This window comes from Lycium barbarum, chromosome 10 (assembly GCF_019175385.1).
Source record: "Lycium barbarum isolate Lr01 chromosome 10, ASM1917538v2, whole genome shotgun sequence".
Taxonomy (NCBI): Eukaryota; Viridiplantae; Streptophyta; class Magnoliopsida; order Solanales; family Solanaceae; genus Lycium; species Lycium barbarum.
In genome coordinates, this window is record NC_083346.1 from 21,987,008 (window position 1) to 22,012,411 (window position 25,404).

General features: G+C 36.9%; 1 long non-coding RNA gene and 1 other non-coding gene across 2 annotated transcripts; both read right to left on the bottom strand.

The window, feature by feature from the left end:
* Positions 1-6,555: 6,555 nt before the first annotated feature.
* Positions 6,556-6,662, bottom strand: LOC132616308 (small nucleolar RNA R71). The gene has a single exon (XR_009573098.1). It is a non-coding gene; the product is annotated as a small nucleolar RNA R71 (small nucleolar RNA).
* Positions 6,663-19,719: 13,057 nt separating this feature from the next.
* On the bottom strand, positions 19,720-21,725 carry LOC132614855 (uncharacterized). The gene is made up of 2 exons (XR_009572467.1): positions 21,446-21,725; positions 19,720-19,966 (listed from the first exon to the last, which is right to left on the bottom strand). It is a non-coding gene; the product is annotated as an uncharacterized LOC132614855 (long non-coding RNA).
* Positions 21,726-25,404: the final 3,679 nt, after the last annotated feature.

Here is a 25,404-nt window from a genome sequence, read left to right on the forward strand (position 1 = left end):
GCAATTTTAAGACAAAGCTAATGAGAATTAGGACAAAGCAAATTTAAAACATAATTTTTAAAATTGACAAAATAAAGTTATTAAATTTGAATTGAAAGATAAGCACTGACAACATCAAATTCAAAATCAACAAATTTCCATTTCGTGCTTTTACTTATTGAACTTGCAATTATTTTAAAGTTTTGAAATTTGAGTTAAAGTTATCCAAATCCGATTAATAAGTGATAAGATTCCATATATATTTGAACAGTTATCTTCTATATATAATTATATACTATGCCTAAATTTAAAAATTATTACTCAACATGGTAATCGAATAATAGATATATATATTAATATTTACAACAATTGGTATTTTTTCAGTCAAAAGAAATCTATATCTATATTTATATATTCTATATATACAAAATAGGAGAGGTGCAAGTAATATGATTAAGCCAAATTGCAAGCTAATAATTAGCCACTTGGCAATTTTAAGACTATATTGATTATATATTATTTGTTGTAATAACTAATAATTTAAATTGAACTTAAAAGATTTTAAAACTTGAATTGGATGATAAACCTTTTGAAATTTAAATTAAAGGATAAAGCAGAATCCATATGTACATTAGATTTGAATATGATATTTTTTAGGTGTAGTAGTTATCCATCATAGCTTCACTAATATATATATTTTTTTTAAAAAAATTAAGCTTATCATTAAAAGATAAACTTTTTGAATTTGTAAAGGTATCATTTTTAGATTTGAAAGATAACACGATCAATTCAAATTTAAAATTATTGAATAAATATTAGAGAATTAATTTTACTACAAAAGTTGCTGATAAGTGTACAGTTTATGTCATTCAAGAAGAGGCATAGGAGTTGCAAAGTAGTTAAATTTCACTTTGCATTACTTGAAATCCCATTAAAAAAATTACTCACTCCATTATTTTGAAATTAATAAATAAAACTTAATAATAATACTAAAATACTAGCTAATTGATAACTTAATGCAAAGAAAGAATTTTCACGAGCAAATATAAGTTGAAAAACAAAAAGGAAATATTTTTATGAAGTAAGAAATATATTATTTGATAAGATAGTATTGAATAATAATAAACTTCGGAGCAATAGACTAGAACTTAAAACAAACAAACAAAAAGTTCATTTAGATAATTTTAGTAATAGCAATTAAAAAATAAAGAAGTCCTTAGTGGCATTATATTTTATAGTAGTCATATTTAGGAGTAAAAGATAAGGATTAAGGATCTTGGGGTCTATCTTTTAAGTATACGTTGTGTTTTTTAAAAAAGTAAAAAAAAATAAACAGATCCTGTACCTATTAGCTTATTATTTTGTATGGTTTTTGAATTTGAATTTAGATGAATTTGAGTTGGAGTGAAGTTCCAACGTCTAACCTCTTATATATACTTCATTCACAACACAATCTTTTCGGAGTTGTTTCTTTTCTCTCTTTTTGTTGTTGATTATTAATTTTTAGTAATTATGCTTATCAAGTTTTAGAGGGAAGAGCTATTATTATCATTGGCTCTGTGCACTATCTTAAGAACAATTATCAAATGAATCCTTATTTCTTTTTTATGTCTCACTTTCTTAACTATTACTATTGGTGAAATTGTTTTCTTTTGAGAAATGAAATGCAGGTCTTCTATTGGTTCGTGAAATGCTCAAGTTCAACTATATATACGGAAGTCAATGGCAAAGAAAATGTACCTCGAAGAGGTGATGAATCAAGAAACTTCAAACTGAAAATATTTCCCTTCTATTACCTTTTATTTGAAATGGCTTTGAAATTTTATGAAAATGTCAAAATATTTTCCACCTCACGTATTGTTTCAGTCATAATACTTACAAACAGTAGAAAAAATCTAAACTTTTTGTTCGTATACCTTTTATTTTTATTTTTATCATTGAGCTTAGATTTTTATGGCGTTCTCAAGTAAAAAAGTAATCTTTTTCGAGTTGTGGTTTGTTTTCTTGGACTAACAGTGAAAATTTTCTTAGCATATACATTTTGCCGTGTGACAAGTAAGTTGAATGGATAATTTTCTTTATAGCTTGAAAATTTTAGTATTAAATTATAATTAAGTGTGCTACAACAAATGAGGGTAGATAAACGAAATAATTCTTTTGTAGTGATAATAGATAATTGTTTCAAACCTACTCAAAAGGAACATAACTATGTGTTACCACAAGAATGAATAAAAATGCACTTCTTCTTATAATGCATTAAGAAGACATTTAAGAAATTGAAAATTTTGTCGTAGGTAATTGTTTTAGATCTAATAGAATTTTTTTTTTTTGACATGACTATCCAATTTAATTTAGTGAAATCCTTTATTCACATTTTTTTATTTTATTACCAAAAAACTTACGAGGTTAGGTGTTCTTTTCTTAATTTACAATTATATTTTAAAGCTTGATTTATACAATGTATTTACTGTATATCATTTTTCTTTTTAATCAGACTTCTTTATTTTTGAATTCTTGCTTTTCTTTTTTCTTTTCAGGTTTCCAAAAATCTGTTGGATAAAAATAGTTGAGAAAATGTTCTCGATCTATTAGCTACTTGAGGCCAATCCGTACAGTTTGTGCATTGACCTTTTATCATCTTTAACGCTCTTCTCAAGTTTAGCACTAAATTCATCATTTTAAGCAGGAAAAGACAAAAAAAAAAGAGTTTCAAGGACAAGGAAATCTTAGATTTTTGACAAAAAAAATGCAAGGATATCATCATAAAGAAGGAACATATACTTCCTCTCAAAGATATGCAGGCAACGAATGAGAGAACAAGTGTCGTATAGTGAATTTTATAGGAGTTGAAGAGAAATCACATGTGTAGTATATAAGGAAAGAATATTACAATATTTAATGATGAATATGTATAGTATCCATTATACTTTTTCTCACTGCAAGTTCGTTCATTTGAGTTTCATAATTATAGTCCATTTTTGATGGAGAGAAACACAAGAATCTTTGAGCACAAGGAGGTTCCTGGGGATACTATTGCCAAAAGAATGCATATTTGTGTAGTATGAGCCACTATAGTAAATAGGTCATTTTTAGATAAATATATCTTCTAATTTTGTAGTTATTGTGAGAAGGCAGTGCCTTAGCAATTTTGATCAATCTAGCTTATAGATTAAGCAGGTTATGTATGCGCTTTGTAGTGTATCATTGAAACTCTTATTGTAAGATGTTGTGGATTACTATTCATTTTTTAAATTTAAAAGATATTAACTTATTTTGATATTGTTCTCCGTTTTGTGTTTCTTAATAGAGTACGTAAAAGAGGGGGGGGGGGGGGGGGGGGGGGGCGGATATATGAACCCTGCTATCGGAGAAGAATTGAATGTTGTTTTTGCTTGAGAAAATTTAATCAATTAGCTTTCGCACTGTAAAAGAAAATAGTGTATTTAATTTTCACAATAGCAACCGGTTACACTGTTGACCAACATGTCGAAATTCTTTTGCCATTATCCTACTTAACTGTGGTTTGAATTCGAGTTTAAGAAGATCTTTTATCAATTTGAATTAGAGATAAATATTTGTTTTATTTTTTTAATTTTATTTGCAATATGAGTTTGAATTTAATGATAATGTTTTTAAACCTAAATTGAAATTCAAAAAAGGCATAGTTATGTCAAGTGAAAATGTTACAAGATAAGAAATTTCTTTTTTTTTATAAAATTCCTCTTTAACAAATTATTTAGTAGTCCTGTCAATTTCCGATAATACAAATGAAAATAGTAATACAATTACTAGATAACTAATGAAGCTTTTTGAATTTTAAACCAAATTTTATACGATAGAGGCTTGAATTATAAAACATATCAACTTCTATCGGTTTTTTTGAATCATATAGGACTCTTCTTATATCACTACTCCTTAATTCCACATATTTTGATTCAAATGTACATATTACAGGGGGGAAAAGAGAAGTGAGACTATTTCGAATTTGAATTGAGTTAATAAAAAATTATATAAACTGAGATAAACACAAAATTTGATTTGAAAGAAATTTTAAAAACTTGGAATTTGAATTTGAATTGAAAGATAACAATTGAATCTTATCTTCTCTCTATATATAAGGAGAAGAGTAGGCTTGGATTGAGAAAAAAATATTTTTCAATGTTTGGTGGTGAGAATGGTAGAGACGCGGATTGTTGTTTCTTCTCCTTATTCTTTTTTCATTATTTTGCTCTTTGGAATGAATGCATATTAGACCTCCCCTGGAAGTAATCTACATTTTCATGCGAAATGTATTTGATGTGTCATATAATATGTGATTTTTACTTTTTCTTTTTTGATCGCAGGAGGGATGGTGATTTGCTTTACTATGGTTTTGCAGCTTGATGTGCCGTGAATTTTGGCACATTTTATGCCTTTGTAACTAGAAATATTGCTTGATTTTAAGTGTTTTTATATTGTTTCTTATGTTATTTTTGTGTTTTATAGGGTTGATTAACTAAGGATCGGAAATGAGAAGTAATGCTGGAAAAACGGACAAATTTGAGCTAAGCGACGGTCCGTAACTCATGTTACGGACCGTAACGGTGTCCGTAACTCATGTTACGGTTCGTACCTTTGAACCGTAACAAGGCCTGAATTTCCAGAAAGTTTCATTGAAACCATCAGTGTTACGGTGAAGTGTTACGGTCCGTAACTCATGTTACGGTCTGTAACATGTCACCGTAACATGAGCTAAATTTCCAGAGAGTTTCAATAAAATCTTCAGTGTTACGGTTTAGTGTTACGGTCCGTAACTCATGTTACGGTCCGTAACATGTCACCGTAACATGAGCTAAATTTCCAGAGAGTTTCAATAAAATCTTCAGTGTTACGGTTTAGTGTTACGGTCCGTAACTCATGTTACGGTCCGTAACCCTTCACCGTAACATCATCCAAAATTCCAGAGAGTTGCCAAGTAATTGTCACCACTTACGCTTCAGAAGGACGGACCGTAACACAAGGTACGGTCCGTCGCATGGTGGCCGTAACGTCGAAGTGGTCAAATGACGAAATGAAGGACGGACCGTAACCTGAGTTACGGTCCGTAACAATGCGGCGTAAGGGCATTTTTGTCCAGAAACTTGGCGCGATTTTTGGCTCTATAAATACATAATGTAGGGTTTTAATTCATTTTTCAGATTTTATTTTAGAGGCATAAACCCTAGATTTTTAATCTTGAAGTGATTGGAGCATTTAAGGCAACAACTTCACTCTCATTCCATCTTGTATTAGTATTGTAAGTGTATTATGTTAATCTTTAAGCTTTTTCTGTTAAGAAACATTATGAGTAGCTAATTTCAATTCTAAGGTTGTGAATCCCATGATGGGTATTATGTGAATGGGTTTCTATTATTGATATATGCATAATGGTTGTTGTTATTTATTCTATCTTTGTGTTGTAACGTTGGGTAATGATTGCAAGCATTAGCCGAAGCCATTATATTGACTTTTCTTGGGAAAGAGAGTCAATATTGGTAAGATTGAATAACAATGACTCGAGGCGTTAACCCTCGTTTAATAGACTAACTTAGGAATAAGAATAAGTCTAAATTGGCATTATTGGTCGCTCTTCGATTGTAACTCTTTTATATTCGGAAGAATCATAAAGAGGAAATACTGCTTAACTGTTGGGAAACATTAAGAAGTCTTTAAGAGATCAAGTGCATATTCTTAGAACAACCATTAGAAGTATATCACATTGAAATCCGAAGCATAATATCTAATCAAATTGGGAAACACAACCTTAGTCTCTCTCTCATATTAATTACATTCTAAGTCAAAGTATTCAATTACATTATTCAACAATCAATTCAAACTATCCGGAATAGGATTAAAGCATTTAAAGATTGGTATCGCATACGATTAGTACTCTTTTCTCTCCATATTCCCTGTGGGATTCGACCCCAACCTTGTTGGGTTACTATATTTGACAACGTCCGCTTTACGCCATTAATAGGTGTAATTTGAGCGTATCAAATTTTGGCGCCGTTGCCGGGGAATACGGTTCAGAAATTATTAATTGTTGTGTACTATTCTTTAAAACTTTTTCTATTCCATCACACCTCGTTTGCTGTTTTAGTGAACCAGGTGAACATGGCTGGAAGACCCCATCGCAATCAAGGGAACCAAGGGGGGATCCAAGTGAACCATCCTGCACCAGAAGAAGAGGAGGATGAGAATGTATTTGCAGAATTCATCGACGAAGCTGATTATGCTTCTGCTGTAGTTCCCCCGAGAACAGGAAATGCTAATTTCAAAATTGATAGTTCTATCTATCAGCTATTGAAACTTGAAGGCTATTTCCGAAATTCTTCGGAAGACTGTCCACTTCGACACCTAAATAATTTCGTGCATGTATGTTCCCAACAATCTCAAGGTGCTGTTCCTGCTGATGCACTGCGACTGCGGGTTTTCAAATATTCATTAGCTGACCAAGCTAGGGAATGGTATGAAAAGCTCCCGAGCAATACTATTCATACCTGGAATGAGCTGGCCAATATCTTTCTAAAAAAATGGTTCCCACCCAGCAAAAAGGCTGAGCTTCGGGATAAGATTTTTGGGTTTAAACAACTTCCAGGGGAACAACTATATGCTGCATGGGAGAGGTTCAAATATTATCTAGCTCAATCTCCGAATCATGGATTTCCAGATGCAATTCTCACAGAGAAGTTCTACAAGGGGCTAGATACAATGAATCAAATAGCTGTCAACACTGCAGCTGGGGGATGCTTTATGGACAAAACCTTTGTCAACATCACCCGGTTGCTCGACAAGCTTACTACCCATAATCAAGCCTGGCATTCGACTGATAGCGAATTCCTATCATATGGTAGTCCCTCTGTGGCCGCGGTGGCCAAAGAAAATCATGAGCGAGATCATGCGTTCGCTCAACTGCAAACCACCGTGGATTTATTATCCAAAAGGCTTATGGAGAAAGAGGCCAAATGTGTAAACGTTATCGATGAGATGCCACCTCATGCTCCCGGAATGTATCAAGTTTCTGACGAAACTTATCTTGAGGGGCAGCCACAATATGAGGATGCGAATTATGTCAATAACTCGTAAGGGGGTTATCAACGGCAAAACTACCAAGGTTCCGGTAATCACCCATGGCAAAGGCCTCAACAAAATTACCAAGGACAGAATTATGGAAGAACTGATCAGGGTAATCCCAAACAAGGGAATTACAATAACAATAATTATGGCAACAAGAGCTCTAACCCCTACATTCCACCTAGGGGGCAAGCATCCAATTCCCAGCCATGGAAAGATAATTCAGCTACTAACTCTGCTGGTAACACGTCTAATGATTCTGCAGAACTGAAGAGTATGATGCAGAAAATACTGATGAATCAAGACAGAACAGAGAGCACAATCAAGGGAATGTCCCAGGTCCAACTATCGCATTCAGCTTCCATTCAGAAGCTTGAAGCGCAATTCAGAGACCTTTCCCGAGAAGTGCATACTCCTCAACGGGGACAATTACCGAGTGATACAGTTCCTAATCCAAAAGGTAGTGGAGTGAACTCTGTGGAGAATGTACTTGCCATTAGCACCAGAAGTGGAAAAATACTTCAGGGTGACAATAAAAAGCCAATTGATCAGGAACCAATTGTTGAAAAAGAAGCGCAGCCTAGTGTATTGGATGATATTGTCGAGGAAGAAGCAAGGGAGGAAGTCCCCATTGTAGTTGAAGAAGAGCTGAATCTTAATAAACCAAAGGAACCGGTGGAAAACCAGGAAAAGGGGAAGGCAAAACTTTCTGGTGCTCTTCGCCCTTTGAGCCAATTGTTTAAATCTTCACCGCCTTTTCCTCAAAGGTTGGTGAGAAAAACAGAAGATGAGAAGTGCTTGAGATTTTATGATCAACTCAAGCAGTTGACGATGAACATTCCTTTCATGGATGCTGTTAAAGAAATGCCTGGCTTTGCTAAGTATTTGAAGGATCTTTTAACAAAGAAGAAAAAGCCATTGAAACACGACACTGTGGGTATCACTCACCGCGTTAGTGCCATTCTTTCCAAAACCACTGTGCAAAAGAGGGAAGATCCTGGAGCATTCACAATTCCATGCACCATAGGGCAGCAAAATTTTGCCAGGGCTTTGTGTGATAACGGGGCTAGCATAAATCTTATGCCCCTGGAAATTTTTAAGAGATCGGGGCTAGCTATGCCAAGGCCAACTACCATGAGGTTGCAGATGGCTGACAGATCGATAAAAAGGCCAGTTGGAGTAGTTGATGATGTGCTGGTTCAAATCGGGGAATTTCTACTGCCGGCAGATTTCGTGATTCTTGATTGTGCTATTGATCATGAAATTCCTATTATTCTGGGAAGACCTTTCCTTGCCACAGGGAGGGCTCTTATGGACTCCGAAAAGCACGAAATAAAGTTCCGGGTGAACGATGAGGAGGTGACTTTTCACGCTAGCAAAGGCATGAAGTTACCTAGTCCTTATCAAAGCATTTCAGTCATAAACTCTGTTGACAAGGTGGATGAAGCAGTGGAATTTAAAATGGAGGAAGAATGCTTGAGCGAAGCATTGTTGGCCATCTTGGTGAATTTTGATGCCGACCAAATGGAGGGATATAATGAGACAGTGAATTCACTCACAGGTCTGGGGTCTTACTCTTATGAGCCCAAGAAATTGTCTCTTGATCTAGAGAAACGAACAACTCCTCCAGCAAAACCATCAATTATTGAGCCACCGAAACTGGAACTCAAGAAACTGCCATCACATCTTAAATATGTATTTCTTGGAGAAAATGCTACTCTTCCAGTTATTGTGTCATCGCTTCTGAATGAGGGCCAAATTCAAAGACTCATCGTAGTCTTGAGAAAGCATTTAAGAGCTCTGGGTTGGACTATTGCAGACATCCGGGGGATTCCCGCCGGAATTTGTGAGCACCGAATACAGTTGGAGGAGAAAAGTTCGCCGAGTGTTGAACATCAGAGAAGATTAAATCCACCGATGCAAGAGGTGGTGAAGAAGGAGATCATTAAGTGGTTAGATGCTGGGGTGGTTTACCCGATTGCCAACAGCCCTTGGGTAAGCCCTGTTCAGTGTGTGCCAAAGAAAGGGGGCATCACTGTTGTCCCTAACTCGAAAAATGAGTTGATTCCAACAAGGACTGTCACCGGTTGGAGAGTGTGTATGGACTACCGGAAGCTGAATACCGCATCTTGCAAGGATCACTTCCCTATGCCTTTTATTGATCAAATGCTTGATCGGCTAGCCGGAAGATCTTATTACTGTTTCTTGGATGGGTACTCAGGATACAACCAGATCAACATTGCGTTGGAAGACCAAGAAAAGACTACTTTCACTTGTCCCTATGGGACATTCGCTTTCAGCCGGATGCCATTTGGTCTTTGCAATGCACCAGCTACCTTCCAAAGATGCATGATGTCCATATTCTCTGATATGGTTGAAAACTTTCTTGAAGTTTTCATGGATGATTTCTCGGTGGTGGGAGATTCATTCGATGAATGTTTGGGTCATCTTGATCGGGTGCTGCAACGGTGTGAGGAAACCAACCTCGTGCTCAACTGGGAGAAGTGTCATTTTATGGTCAAGGAGGGCATTGTCCTTGGCCATAAGATTTCAGAAAAAGGGATTGAGGTTGATCAACCTAAAATCGATGTGATTTCACAACTCCCTCCGCCCGTTTCAGTAAAAGGCGTTCGGAGTTTCTTGGGGCACGCCGGATTCTATAGAAGGTTTATCAAAGACTTCTCAAAAATTGCAAATCCCATGTGCAAACTCTTAGAAAAAGAATCCAAATTCAATTTTGATGAAAAGTGCATCAAGGCGTTTGACGAGTTGAAGCTGAAATTAACCTCCGCACCGATTGTGGTGTCCCCAGATTGGTCACTTCCCTTTGAATTAATGTGTGACGCCAGTGGTCTTGCAATTGGTGCTGTGCTTGGTCAGCGGCTAAACAAAATCCTACACCCAATTTATTATGCCAGCAAAACATTGAATGGAGCCCAGCTGAACTATACAGTAACGGAGCAAGAATTACTTGCTATTGTTTATGCTTTTGAAAAGTTCCGGGCTTATTTGTTAGGTGCCAAGGTAGTGGTTCACACTGACCATGCTACATTGCGCTATTTGATGACGAAAAAGGATGCTAAGCCTCGGTTGATAAGATGGGTGTTGTTGCTACAAGAATTTGACTTTGAAGTCAGAGACCGGAAAGGGTCAGAAAATCAAGTAGCTGACCATCTTTCCAGACTGGAAGCACCAGGGAGACCGAGTGATGTGCTAGATATTGATGACACTTTCCCGGATGAAAGAGTTTTGGTCATTTCCAATGATGTGGCACCATGGTATGCCGATATTGCCAATTATTTGGTAACTGGCATCGTTCCTGAAGAGTTGAAGACATATCAAAAGAAGAAGTTCTTGCGAGACTGCCGACAGTATTGTTGGGATGAGCCTTACTTATTCAGAACGTGTGCTGAAAATATGATCCGGAGATGTGTGGCGGAATCTGAGGTGATGGACATCTTGAAAGCGTGCCATGATTCTCCAGTTGGTGGACATCACAGTGGAAATCGAACAGCAGCCAAGGTGCTAGAGTGTGGCTACTACTGGCCAGCCATTTATCGTGATGCAAATATGTTGGCACGCTCTTGTGATAAATGCCAACGCCAGGGCACAATAGGTCGGAGGCATGAAACTCCGATGAACTTTGTTCTTGAGGTGGAGCTATTTGATGTATGGGGAATTGATTTTATGGGGCCCTTCGTGAGCTCCTACGGCCTGAAATACATTCTTGTCGCAGTGGATTATGTCTCCAAATGGGTGGAGGCGGTGGCCTTGCCTAACAATGATGGTAGGAGAGTCAATGCGTTTCTCAAAAAGAACATCTTTACTAGATTTGGCACTCCTAGAGCTATTATTAGCGATGGTGGATCTCATTTCTGCAATAAACCATTAGCTGATCTTCTTGAAAAATATGGCGTGCATCACAGGGTTGCCACTCCATATCATCCTCAGATGAGTGGTCATGTTGACGTCTCAAACAGAGAAATAAAAAGCATCTTGGCAAAGACGGTCAATGTGAATCGCACTGACTGGTCTAAAAAGTTGGATGATGCTTTATGGGCATATCGCACGGCATTCAAAACGCCTATAGGGACTTCACCGTATAAGTTGGTATTTGGGAAGGCATGTCATTTGCCTATTGAGCTTGAGCATAAAGCCCTTTGGGCATTGAAAAAGCTGAATATGGATTGGCATGAAGCAACTAAGCTGCGGTTGTTTCAAATCAACGAGATGGATGAATTTAGGTACAATGCCTATGAAAGTGCAACACTGTACAAGGAAAAGATGAAATACTATCATGACTCGAAGATCCTAAAAAGGGATTTTCAGCCAAAAGACTTGGTCTTGTTGTACAATTCACGCCTGAAGTTCTTTCTAGGCAAGTTAAAGTCTCGTTGGTCTGGTCCTTTTGAAATTGTGAGTGTGTCCCCAAATGGAAGCGTCATTGAGGTGAAATCCGAGGATGGCACTCGGACATTTAAGGTGAATGCACAAAGAGTGAAGCATTACCATTGGTGTATTGATGATGGTAAGGTCGTGGATAGGTATCGTTTGAAATATGGCTCCTGAACTCGAAAATGAGGTACCACGTCGAGCCGTGACGTTAAACCAAGCGCTGTGTGGGAGGCAACCCACATTTACCGCTTTGTAAGTAGTTTAAAGTTTGTATTTTCATTGTATTCTTTTGTGTTGTTGATGTGCTAATGTGGTGGGATTTTGAGAACTGAAGGGACCAAATAACTACCAAGTGATCCAAGGCGAGACGCTCCACGTTACGGCCCATAACTCTTGTTACGGTCCGTATCATGAAGCGTAACAGGCAAAAAGAAAAAAATAAAAAATCACTGAAGGGTGAGGAAGAGTGTTACGGTACGAGTTACGGTCCGTCGTACGTGTTACGGACCGTAACACTGTGTTGTAACTTTGATGCAAAATATGGGCTTCACTGGAAATTTTCAACATGTTACGCCAGGTGATACGGACCGTAACACGAGTTACGGTCCGTCGATTGGACTGCCAGGTCATTAATGAATAAACGAAACGGGGTCGTTTGATGAATCGTAACACAAGATACGGACCGTATCCTATGATACGGTCCGTAACAGGTAACGTAATTGTCGGAAATGTTTAAATACATTACCGACGGTTCCCATTCCAAATTATAACGATTCTTCACACGTTTTTCAACTCCCTCTCCCTCATAAATCCTCTCTTCTCTTCTTCACATCCTCCTCTCTTCATCCTCCTCCCATTCTCCCCCATATTTCTCTAAAATCTCATTACTATTTTCTTATCCACAATCACTGTTTTAAGTTGAGTTTCATCCTTACAATCGCCAACGATCAGGTATTACATGTCTTTACTCTTTTCTTTTAGCTATCAATGCGAGTTCTATGATGCTCATGAGTAATTTCGTAAAATATGTGTTGAAATTCGTGTTTTGGGCTGTGTTGATTGAGTTTGCATTTAAATTGATAAGTTATGGGGGATTTGACATTGGTTGGGGGTTGGGATTGGTATTGGTGTTGTTTAAAAGATTCGTGGGTACAAGCATCTGCTTCCCACTGAATTGGAGGGCAAATCCGGTTGAAGGTTTCATTCGTGAAATTACTAAATCGGTTTGCCCACCAACTGTTCGATACAAGTCCCCAATGAAAACTTTAATAAAATTGGGTGAAGTCTGAGTAACCCGAGGCATGTGAGGGGATATAATATTGTTTCACAACATACCCATGGATCATTAAGTCGAAAATCTTGGCCTCGTGCTTAAAACGATAAAATTTGGCCAAGCCATTTGTTTGCTACTCTGTTGCCCGTCATTATGTGTTATGGACCGTAACGTACGTTACGGACCGTAACATCACACCGTAACACCTCTCAAATTTCCAGTAACTTTTCTGGAAATTTTGATCACGTTACGGTGCGACGTTACGAACCGTATACTATGATACGGACCGTCGACTGTGTTACGGTCCCTTTGCTTAATTGAACCATTTCAGTTACGGATGAAGATACGGCCCGTAACACCATCGACGGTCCGTCGAATGTGTTACGGTACCTGACCTAATTAAAGTCTTTGGCTTAAATTCATAAGGTGTAAATTTTTTACAACTTCTCGTACATCATATCTAACTTTTCCTTCCACAGGTATGGGTAAACCACGACAATCAAAGAAGGCTTCACCTAAGGTCGCGCAAAAAGGAAAAGGTCGTGCTGCAAGCAAGGTAACCTCACGGCTGCGCGACGACGATCTGATCAAGGACGCCAGGCCTAAAAAGAGGCCGGTCTCACCCAGCAAGCCACCCCCACCAGTTGCACCCAGCCAACCAGACCCACAATCAGAAAGTTCCTCCTCGACTGAGGAGTTAAGAGAGTCGAGCTCGTCGAGTTCGTCGAGCCAAAGTGAACCCCAGCGGGCTATCACACCAACACACCGACCTCAACCACCCATTAGACAGTCTACTGCGGAGGAGCGCGAAAAAGAGCGCGAACAGGAAAGAAGGAAACTTGACATTCGGCTGCAAACTATGATTGAGAAGATCCTCCGGTTTAATGTGGAGGGATCTGAAGATTGGTATAACAAGGGGTGTGAGCGGGTAAAAGGTGAGGGAATGGACCCAAGGCGGAGTATTTTCGAGGAACGGAATGTCATCTTCGATGGAATCGAAGGATATCCCGGCATTAGTGATACTATCCGATTCCACAAGTTGGAGTTTTTGAAAAACCCCGTTGGGTCCTACATATCGGTTTTTGTTAGGGAATTCTACGCTTCATATGGGGCAACTGTATTCAAAGTAGTGAAGAAAGGGCAGCGAGCAACTCAAGTACCGGCAATGAATGAGGTTGTATTCCGGACAAAGAAGATAGATGTCTCTCCATCGGCTATAAATAAAACACTATTCGGGGAAGATTATATAGAGCCTACAGCAGCGGAAGAAGGGGAGTTTGCCTACAAAATTGAACAGAAGGATACAATCCCCGTCCGAAAATGGGTAGCTTCTGTTATTGCACGGACAACAGATCCTGAATGGGCCATAGTGCCAAAGTTGACAGCCACCACGCGGATTTGGAAAAACACCCTAACGCCAGAGGCAAAGTTTTGGTGGCAAATTGTTCTGTTCCGAATCCGTCCTACCCAATCAGATAATTATTTGACTCCAGACAGGGCTGTTCTTGTGGCTTCCATAATGTCGCGATATAAGATCAACTTCGGGCGACTGATAGCCGAAGACCTCCGAGAGAGAGCCACCCAGCCGGCCACTTCCCTCATTCATCCATGCCTGCTTACGCTACTATTCTTGCGTGCAGAACCAGAACCCCTACCCCATATCGATCACAGTGTGATTGCCAGCCATATTTATGACATCACAAAAGGGAAAGATGAGGTGTTCAGCCAGGGTTCGTTGCCCTCTGCATCGGTTTCTGAGGTGCCGGAGGGGCCTACGAGATCAGATGTTATACCCTTGGCTATCATGGGTGAAGAGGGAGCTGCTGCGGATCAGCACATAGATTCTGAGGCTCCACCGGCTGATCATGCTACACAGCCTATGCCACCTCCAGCCGCACCTACTTCGGGTGGTCCTACCTCTTCCACTGGAGCAAGCCCAGCACCACCGCAGGCAACACCAGGAGTCCCACCCGAGCTTGCGAGAAAAATGATGTTCAACCGGGACAATTTTGGGGCGGTGGTCTTACAAGCGGATCGCACAGATAGGCAGGTCAAGCAGATCATGACTGAGCTAAAATTATACACAAAAAGGGCTATTGATGCAGCGCTGCGACCGATAAAAGAACAGATAAAAGAACAGATGGCTGCGGACCACCTACAATCATTACAAATCCACTCCCGGATAGATGGTATTGAGCGCAGGATGACTGAGCTGACTAGGACACACCCTACTATGGAATTGGGCGCTATTCGGAGTGAGTTGCGGTCTGTCAAGGATGATGTGCAGAAATTGAAGGCCCAGGAAGTGGCTGTGGCGACAGACCAGCTTCCTAAAGTACACACGGAGTTGGTACAGACCCTATACCAGCCGATTCAGAGCTTACTAGGGGATGATGACAACGATGACACGGTTGAGGAACAGCACGACGAGGAGTTGGAGGAGGATATCCCCTCTTTGGACAAAGGGAAGCGAAGCAGAGCCTCGCCAGATCTCGAGCCCATTCTCCAAAGTCTTGATCCATATGCTGAGTTACGCCCACAGAATGAGGAAGAGGAGCGGCGTACTTTGAAAATAATCCGCCAGGAGTCCCGGTTAAGTTCCGACACCGCAGGAACTACTTCTAGCTCAACTCAGCCTACAGAGCCGGCTCACCGTATTTCTCCCCCATCCACTGCTCCACCCCATGATGCTGCGACAGATCCGAGTGCCTAGTGCGCTCCAGGGAGGCCCTCCAAATTTTTTACTGCGTTATATTGATGCTTTGAGGGCAATGCATGCTTTTAAGTTGGGGGTGTGGTATATGCTGATTGGTTGTTGGGATTGCTGTTTTAGTATACTGGATATTGTTTTTATTGTTTTGTTTTGGTAAATATCTTATCAAAATTGTGATAGTAAGCATGTGTTTAAGACAATTGTTATTGTTTTGTTTTGTTGGTATTGTTTTTATTAACAAGTATGTGTTAGGACGTTCTTCGGCTGTTCTTTGCTATGTGTTTCTATTCCCGAAGAATGCTGTGTGTATGTTGAACCTAGCATGTTTAGAATGTTTAATATAGAAGTAAAGTAATGCTGACTTAAGTGGTGGTGGTCCGTGTTTCTAGCATAGATAAAAATGGTTTTTACAAGTTCAATGATATCCCTCCGAAAAATAATTTGTGATGTACATCAAAACTGAGTTGTTGATATTGACATGTATGGTTCTTTTAATGACATTGCAAAGAAAGGGTGTTTATGTATGTGAAATCTTCAAACGGAAATGAAGTCGGAGTATTTAAACAATCCTTATGCCATTGTGTTGTGAGTTTTTAGCTTCTATTTGCATATGATGCCTGCAATCTAGAACTTGCCCGGTTGGTCGTGCGTGAATTCTAAGGAGAATTAGATTGTGAAGTGATCTTAGGCTTTCTTTGTATTAACCCCAAAGTATCTTAAATGAGCCTGGCCCGTACAGAAAATGATCCCTAGTCTCCCATTTTTGAGCCTATAGACTTTTTCTTCGAATAAACCCATTTGGCACCAAGTCCCTCCTTGACACGGAAGATTGACAAATGAGGCTAAAAGCCTAAGTTGGGGGTGACAAGTCAAAAATGCGGAAAATGAGGCTAAAAGCCTAAGTTGGGGGTGATAAGTCAAAGATGAGGAAAATGAGGTCAAAGGCCTGTTGGGGGTAATCACGAATATAAAGGGACATAATTCAGCGTGGATATATATATATAAAAAAAAATAAAAAAAAATTCAAAGTTCTAAATAAATCCACGCTAAAAATGGAGGGTCGGAAATGATAGGAAGAATGGTGAATGAAGTCAAAAAGAAGTGTCGAGGAGAGTGAGTCACCGATACCCAAATATTCATCCTACCCGTCCCTAAGCCAATGTTACAAGCCCAAAAAGTCCTAATGTGATCACGATCAAATTGTTCAAAGTTGAATGCATGGAAAATAAAGGCAAGCCTATGGTATGTGCACGCATGGTATGCAAATTTCTTTGTGAGTATGAGTGTTCTTCTGTCTCTTTAGTCTTCTGTCCCATTTATGTCGTAAATGTGTGTTGGGACATTCTTTGGTCTATGTGAGGGCATAAGGATTGTAGGTTTCAAAGTAACTGGCTTTCCGGAAGTTGAAATTCATGTGCATAGAGGCCCCCGTACTACGATTATGTCATTAATTGAGGTTGCATAGTGAATTGACATTTTTCCGAAATGTGCATCTTGTGTCACAAATAGGAGATGGATAAGAGCCTAAATATTTTTCTTGAATTGAAGAGTCCGTGCTAGGAACACATGCCAAAACCACCGTAGTCATTCTTATTTTGCTAAGATGTCGTGTGTTAGTAGTGAGTATTGTTGTAGTTGCTTGAGGACAAGCAAAAGCTTAAGTTGGGGGTGTTGATGTGCCGTGAATTTTGGCACATTTTATGCCTTTGTAACTAGAAATATTGCTTGATTTTAAGTGTTTTTATATTGTTTCTTATGTTATTTTTGTGTTTTATAGGGTTGATTAACTAAGGATCGGAAATGAGAAGTAATGCTGGAAAAACGGACAAATTTGAGCTAAGCGACGGTCCGTAACTCATGTTACGGACCGTAACGGTGTCCGTAACTCATGTTACGGTTCGTACCTTTGAACCGTAACAAGGCCTGAATTTCCAGAAAGTTTCATTGAAACCATCAGTGTTACGGTGAAGTGTTACGGTCCGTAACTCATGTTACGGTCCGTAACATGTCACCGTAACATGAGCTAAATTTCCAGAGAGTTTCAATAAAATCTTCAGTGTTACGGTTTAGTGTTACGGTCCGTAACTCATGTTACGGTCCGTAACATGGCACCGTAACATGAGCTAAATTTCCAGAGAGTTTCAATAAAATCTTCAGTGTTACGGTTTAGTGTTACGGTCCGTAACTCATGTTACGGTCCGTAACCCTTCACCGTAACATCATCCAAAATTCCAGAGAGTTGCCAAGTAATTGTCACCACTTACGCTTCAGAAGGACGGACCGTAACACAGGGTACGGTCCGTCGCATGGTGGCCGTAACGTCGAAGTGGTCAAATGACGAAATGAAGGACTAACAATGCGGCGTAAGGGCATTTTTGTCCAGAAACTTGGCGCGATTTTTGGCTCTATAAATACATAATGTAGGGTTTTAATTCATTTTTCAGATTTTATTTTAGAGGCATAAACCCTAGATTTTTAATCTTGAAGTGATTGGAGCATTTAAGGCAACAACTTCACTCTCATTCCATCTTGTATTAGTATTGTAAGTGTATTATGTTAATCTTTAAGCTTTTTCTGTTAAGAAACATTATGAGTAGCTAATTTCAATTCTAAGGTTGTGAATCCCATGATGGGTATTATGTGAATGGGTTTCTATTATTGATATATGCATAATGGTTGTTGTTATTTATTCTATCTTTGTGTTGTAACGTTGGGTAATGATTGCAAGCATTAGCCGAAGCCATTATATTGACTTTTCTTGGGAAAGAGAGTCAATATTGGTAAGATTGAATAACAATGACTCGAGGCGTTAACCCTCGTTTAATAGACTAACTTAGGAATAAGAATAAGTCTAAATTGGCATTATTGGTCGCTCTTCGATTGTAACTCTTTTATATTCGGAAGAATCATAAAGAGGAAATACTGCTTAACTGTTGGGAAACATTAAGAAGTCTTTAAGAGATCAAGTGCATATTCTTAGAACAACCATTAGAAGTATATCACATTGAAATCCGAAGCATAATATCTAATCAAATTGGGAAACACAACCTTAGTCTCTCTCTCATATTAATTACATTCTAAGTCAAAGTATTCAATTACATTATTCAACAATCAATTCAAACTATCCGGAATAGGATTAAAGCATTTAAAGATTGGTATCGCATACGATTAGTACTCTTTTCTCTCCATATTCCCTGTGGGATTCGACCCCAACCTTGTTGGGTTACTATATTTGACAACGTCCGCTTTACGCCATTAATAGGTGTAATTTGAGCGTATCACAGCTCTTGGCAACATTGCAAAATTTACAGCAGCTTGGAGTTGGAAGTAGTTTATTTGTAGTAGAAGATACAGAAAAATGTATGTTATTTCTTAGATACTACTTCATAATATTTATATGGAAAAAATATATTTTAGAGGATGGAATTTATAGATGGGTATTAATTGATGAACATCAAGAACAGCTTCAATTTTTTTTTTCCCAGAAATTACTTTTACAATATTTTTATTGAAGTCTTATGAATTAAAGACTTAAAACCATAATCTCAAAGTATGAGATTGCATCACATCGATCCTGTGATATGTCAAAAAGTTTCATTACGTGTTTTTTTTTTTTTTTTTTTTGATATTGTAATTGACGTTTTGAAATCTAAATTGAAAAGTATCCAGATTCAGTTTACTTATAAATGATACGATCTTATAAATTAAAAGACTCAATTGTTGCAATTATATTAATTTTTTATTCAATTTTCTATTAAAATATAATGATAAAAATGTTACCAGAGTATTATTTTTAAATATATTTTATCTACAGTAATCTTATTTACATAATAATAAGATAATGATAAATATGATCTTAGAATCATATCTTTTGAAATATATATTATTTTGAAAACAAATTCTTTGTTCCTAAAATTTATTCACTGATATGATTTTAGAATTTGATTTTAAATGAAAGTTGAGTTTGAATGAAGTTCCAACGCGCGCGCGTGTTGACTCTAATGATATATAAATCGAGGTAAGATATTCTTCTCATCTATTAAGGTAGATTTTATAACGAATTTATATTTCTGTAGTTTCTGTGATTTTTGGGCAGCTTCAGCTATAAAGAAACGAAGTGTTAAACCTGTCACGACCCGACTAGGGGCCGTGACGAGTACCCGATACTTGTACCGAGCACCCCTTATCTATCGTATTACCTGTATCTCTTAGCAAGCCGTGTAAATCGAGCCATTTTTTTTCCTTGAACATAAACTAATAAACTCCGTTATTACCTTGTACAACAATATTAACATGCCAAAACACTATACATATATCTGTACCTGACTGACTGTACGTATCTGTCTACGAGCCTCTAGACATAGTACACTTATACATAGAAAGGGCCGGGGTGCTACCAAGCCCGAATGTATATGCATAAAATAGTACCGCTGGAGTGAGGCTCCGGAACAACTGGAGCGCTGTCAAGTGCGGCTGGTAGAGCTTCTAAGGATCACGTCCACCTGTCTGCTGACCTGCGCGGCATGAAACGCAGCGTCCACAAGAAGGGACGTCAGTACGAATAGTGTACCGAGTATGTAAGGCATGGAAGACAATGCAAGCAATAACCTAGAGTGCGATTAATAATATCATGGAGTCAGAGGACATATAACGAGGCAAGAAAGTAACCTGTACATAGGAAGGCCCCTTTTTGGGCGGCTATCATGCATGGCTTGTCTTTCCCTTTTAAAAACGTTTCCCCTCCATGAACGTAGAAAATAGAACTTATATTATGTCGTATCTTGTCGTATCGTGTCCTATCGTGCCCTGTCGTATCCTATCGTGGCATATCAGGTCGTATCCTATCGTGGCATATCAGGTCGTATCCTATCGTGTCTTATCATGGCATATTATATCGTGTAATGTCATGTCTTACTACAGCATGTCGTATCGTGTTATATCATGTCAATGTCATAGTATAGTGTGTCATAGTGTATCATGCCATAGCGTAACTTGTCATATCATAGCATAGCTTATCATATCATAGCATAGCTTGTCGTAGCGTATCATATCATGGCATAGCGTATCATATCATAGCTTAGCTTTCCGTTGAAAATCTTTTCTTGTTCATATATATATAAAAATAGAACATGTCATATTGTCGAGGCGTCGGCAGCCGATCCATTTAGCCATAAATACACATCCCGCGTCCGGGCATCCCGCGTCCGGGACGATATCATGTCATGTAATGCCAACTGATCAGGTGGATATGCGTGTATAACGCTCTGCCCTTATTCCTATCTTCCCCGTATACATATGCATACATCATGTACATATATCAGCGTCTATAGCGCTCTGAATCTTTTATCATATACATATACTGGTATCATGTACGTATATCAGCGACTATAGCGCTCTGGATCTTTTATCATATACATACACGTGTATCATATACATATATCAGCGTCTATAGCGCTCTGGATCTTTCATCGTATACATATACGTATATCATGTACATATTTTATAAACATATATATATCTTATATACATATACATGTCTTATATACTTTTACATATCTTATATACATATACATATTTTATATACATATACATATTTCCATTAGAATGGTACAGTACTTATCGTTTGATAATCGGAACGAGGATCAAAAGTTTCCTTTGGATTCTACTCCCAAAATAAGTCAAACGGAGCAATAGGGAAAATTCGGGAACAATGGGCCCACCTCGGGTCAAATGAGGCGGCGTACCAAATTTACGTACATTATATTTCATGACGTCACTTGTGAGGGTTTTAAGGTAGTCGGGTCATATTTATGCCAGTTCTAGATGTTTAGGAAGTTTCTCCAATATTTTACACAATTTCTAATTCAATTCTACTGAATGAAAAAGGGGAAACTTTAAGTGCGGATTCCGGGAAATAGAGTTGTCCCCGAGGCTCGTACCCAACTTATTACGTTTAAGACATGCCATAGAAGGAAGGGTGAAGCCTTACATACCTTTTCCGCTTCATACACGTCTCCAAAATCAAGTTTCAAGTTCGCCAAAATCTACAATTTGGTCACAATTACCAAATGTTAATTGTAAGGCTTTAAGATTTCAATCTTAACCAATACTTGTCTACAAAAATTTGGGCAGCATCTCCCCTATAAATACACCATCCCCAAAATTCAACTTAGCCAATTTTTTATCAACAACAATCCGGGAATTCAACCCGGCCAAACTATCAACACAATGACAACAACCATGACTACAAAACACAATATAACACAACTAGTCTTCTTTCCAACATAATGCAATAGTTTTCATTCCAACTTCACATTTCCAAACCAATCTCAATGCTTTTACATTCATTACTAATCAAGATCATTACAATATAATTCGGAAGCATTTCATATCATTTCTACCAAATATTCACAAGATATACAAACTTTCTACCAAAACCATAATCCATCCAAAACTTCAAATCTTCAATCTACATATTCATAACATATTTCCATCTTCCAATTTCATCAACCATAATCATAATTTGCACCTTAATAATTTCATTTTCATAATTACATAAATCTACCATAAAATCACAAAACTTCTCATAACCACTTAACAACCAATCTTTCATGCCAATATGGACTATTATCCTTCCAAATTCACCAACTAACATAATAATTCACATTTAAAACTCCACTTCTATAATTACATAAAAACTTCATTAAAATCATATAATTTCCTATAACTATTCCCAAAAATTTTCCATGCCAACTTGAACCATTTTCTTCCATTTCCAATATAAATTTCACCATAACCACAACTAGAATACAACATAAAATTCAACTCATATTATTTATACAACAATATACATATATGTCCACTTACATATATGCACACCCACTTTGTAAACTTCCATATTTCCATAAATTCTACTCATTTCTACATACTACAACATAAACCAACCTTCATAACATAATAAAAAGGGATTAATTCTTACCTTTTTCTACAATCTTCTTCACTTGACCAAGTTGTCAACTTGAAGAAACAAGTGTTCTTTCTTCCAAAATAATTACACCAAGTTGTAAAGGACCCTTTAATTGGTAGAAAATGATTTTTGAAAAAAAAAAATTTTTTTTTTTTTTTTTTTTTGGTCTAGAGCTTGGCCGAAAATGGCCTTCTTATTCTTGCTCTTCTTTCTCTTGTTTCTCTCTTTCTCAATTGTCTTGAAACTTCTAAATGTTTCAAGACAATTTAATGATCCTTTATATTAATTATCACATGGGAAATTTATTAATTTTGTGGGCTTGGGCCATAAGATGGCCGGCCACCCCTCTCCTTTGGGCCTTAATTCGTTTTTTTATTTTTTTGGGCCAACTCGGTTGATCCCGAGTTGGGCCTAGCCCACTGACCTTTCGACCTTAAAACGTCCATATCTCTTTGTACCGATGTCACCTGGGAACCCACGACCTATGGTTGGAAAGCTAATTCAATTATCTACAACTTCTATTTCTTGGTATTTTCCAAATTCCAAACTTATAATACCGTTTTTGCCCCTAGAAGTCAGATCACCCGAAAACGTTTTCTTAAAAATATTCGTTTGGAGGACTTCCACTTTGATTTGGCCCAAGGGTCCTTCTTGAGTTGTGTTTAACTTCACATATGTGATTCATATGACTTTTCAGATGTCCCAAAAAAATCTCGATGTGTGGGCCCCACCTCAGCAAATAATCTGACATTCAAAAATACGGGATATAACAAAACCTATATATCAAGGTACTCTCGCGTTAGTTTTGAATTCGATGTATATCTTTATCAACTTCTTTATTTTTATTAGTTTCTTAAATATTTAATTTGAGATTCTGCATCCTAAAATATATCACCTTTCACACAACTATTATGTCAAGTTAATACTTTTTTTGTGTTTCATGTATAATATCAAGCGCAAGAACTTGCAGCAGGGCAAGGTAGATCTTTATTTTGGCATTGATATACCTTTTTGATTACATAATTAAATTACATGTGCTTGAAATATGTCCTCACTATACAATGATTGATTTTGATTTATCCTTTCAAAATTTGGCAGTTGCAGGGAATAAAGAGATCAGAAAATAAGAAGATTAAGACTATTGATTGCCTTCATTTTGAGCTGAGGATCTATTAGAAACAACCTCTCTACCCATAAAGGTAGAAGTAAGGTCTACGTACATTCTACCCTCCCCAAACCCCACCTATAGAATTCCATTGGGTATGTTGTTGTTGATTGATTTTAATTCGTATTGAAATTCAGTCAAATTATTGTTTTTTCTATTTATATTGTTTGTTATAATCCATATTTAGAATGTGTTTTGTATGAAAGAAAATATTTTCCAGTGCAGATGATGAAAGAAAAAGAGTAAAGTCCAGTAACAACAAAAAGAATATAAAAATTAATGGTTGGAAAAGTAGTAAACCAGTATATCCCAACGTTTTATGCCACAAGCAGGAAAACTACATCCATGTCTGATCTTGATAATTTTTTTATCATTCACTAGCAATATTTCATCCATATTCAAAATTCCTTTCTCTGTCCATAACTAAATTTGAATTTAAATTTGATAGGTAAAGATTCTTCATAAATTTGAATTAAAACTAAATATTATAAAGATAATTAAAAGCTACTATATTCCAACGAACTTTAGCATTAAAAACACAAATAAAAATATTATGCGTGTGGGTAGCAAAAGGGATTGGACTGAAGAAAGGAGTGTTAAGGCTTTAAAATGAAGGTAGATAAAAAAAGATGGGAATTGTCAATAATTACCCATTTTTCTTGCAATTTAAATCATGCAAGCTTTTCATTTTTATTTTTTATATATACACACACATATATATAGTATCAGCTTTGAGATTAATAGCCTGTTTGGCCAAGCTTTTAAAATTTGCTTATTTTAAAAAGTACTTTTTTTTAAAAGTATTTTTCAAAAAAGCACTTTTAGCGAAAAGCAGTTTGTGTTTGGCCAATTAATTAAAAAAGTACTTTTGAGCAGTCATTAGTGTTTGACCAAACTTTTAAAAAGTGCTTTTATTTGTATTTTTCTCAAAAGTATTTTTCAAAAAAGTGTTTTTGGGCAAAAGCTGTTTTTTTTAGCTTCTGAAAAACTACTTCTACTACTCCCAAAAGCACTTATTTTCTCCCAAAAGCTTGGCCAAACACCTCTTTTTTTTTCTTCAAATAAACACATTGAAAAAATAAGTACTTTTGGGGGAAAAATAAGCTTGGCCAAACAGGCTATAAGTCAATCGACAATTTTAGGATAATGTTTATTATGAACAATAATAACATATACTTTAATTGAAATATAACGATTTTAAATTTGAAGTGCATACAAATTCGTTTAAGAAGATGAAAGTATAATACCTTTACGTTTTACCTCTGAATTATAGGATCTAGGATAATATCTCCACTTAGATCGTTATGAAGATACATAAACACATACAAATAAATAAATGAATTTTAAATAAATTTATCACATGAAATTTAAATAATTAAATTATAACTCAAAATTGTATATTAAAAATAAAAGAGAGAATTTTTAAGTTTAAAATAGCTACATATACATTATGCTATATGTTCTAATTTATCTATTAGTTTGTTAGATTTTTCTAGGACAAATCTAAATAATCTTAAAATTAGAATATAAATTAGTTTGGTAGGATAATTCATACCACCTGGATAAGATACAACTCTATACTCTCGAGTTTTTATACAATTCAAATTTATATTACAATCTACTTAAAGGAGGAAGACCTCCACTCATGAATACAAACGAAAATTATGTAGATTCTCGACTAATTAGTCACGGTCCAAAAATTCATATCATAACAAAATTTACGTAGGTTTCGACTTAATACCATAACTTTTTGAAAATATGTCAATGGGATATGATGAGGATTTTTTTTTTGTTTCATATCAAAATGTTAATAATAATAA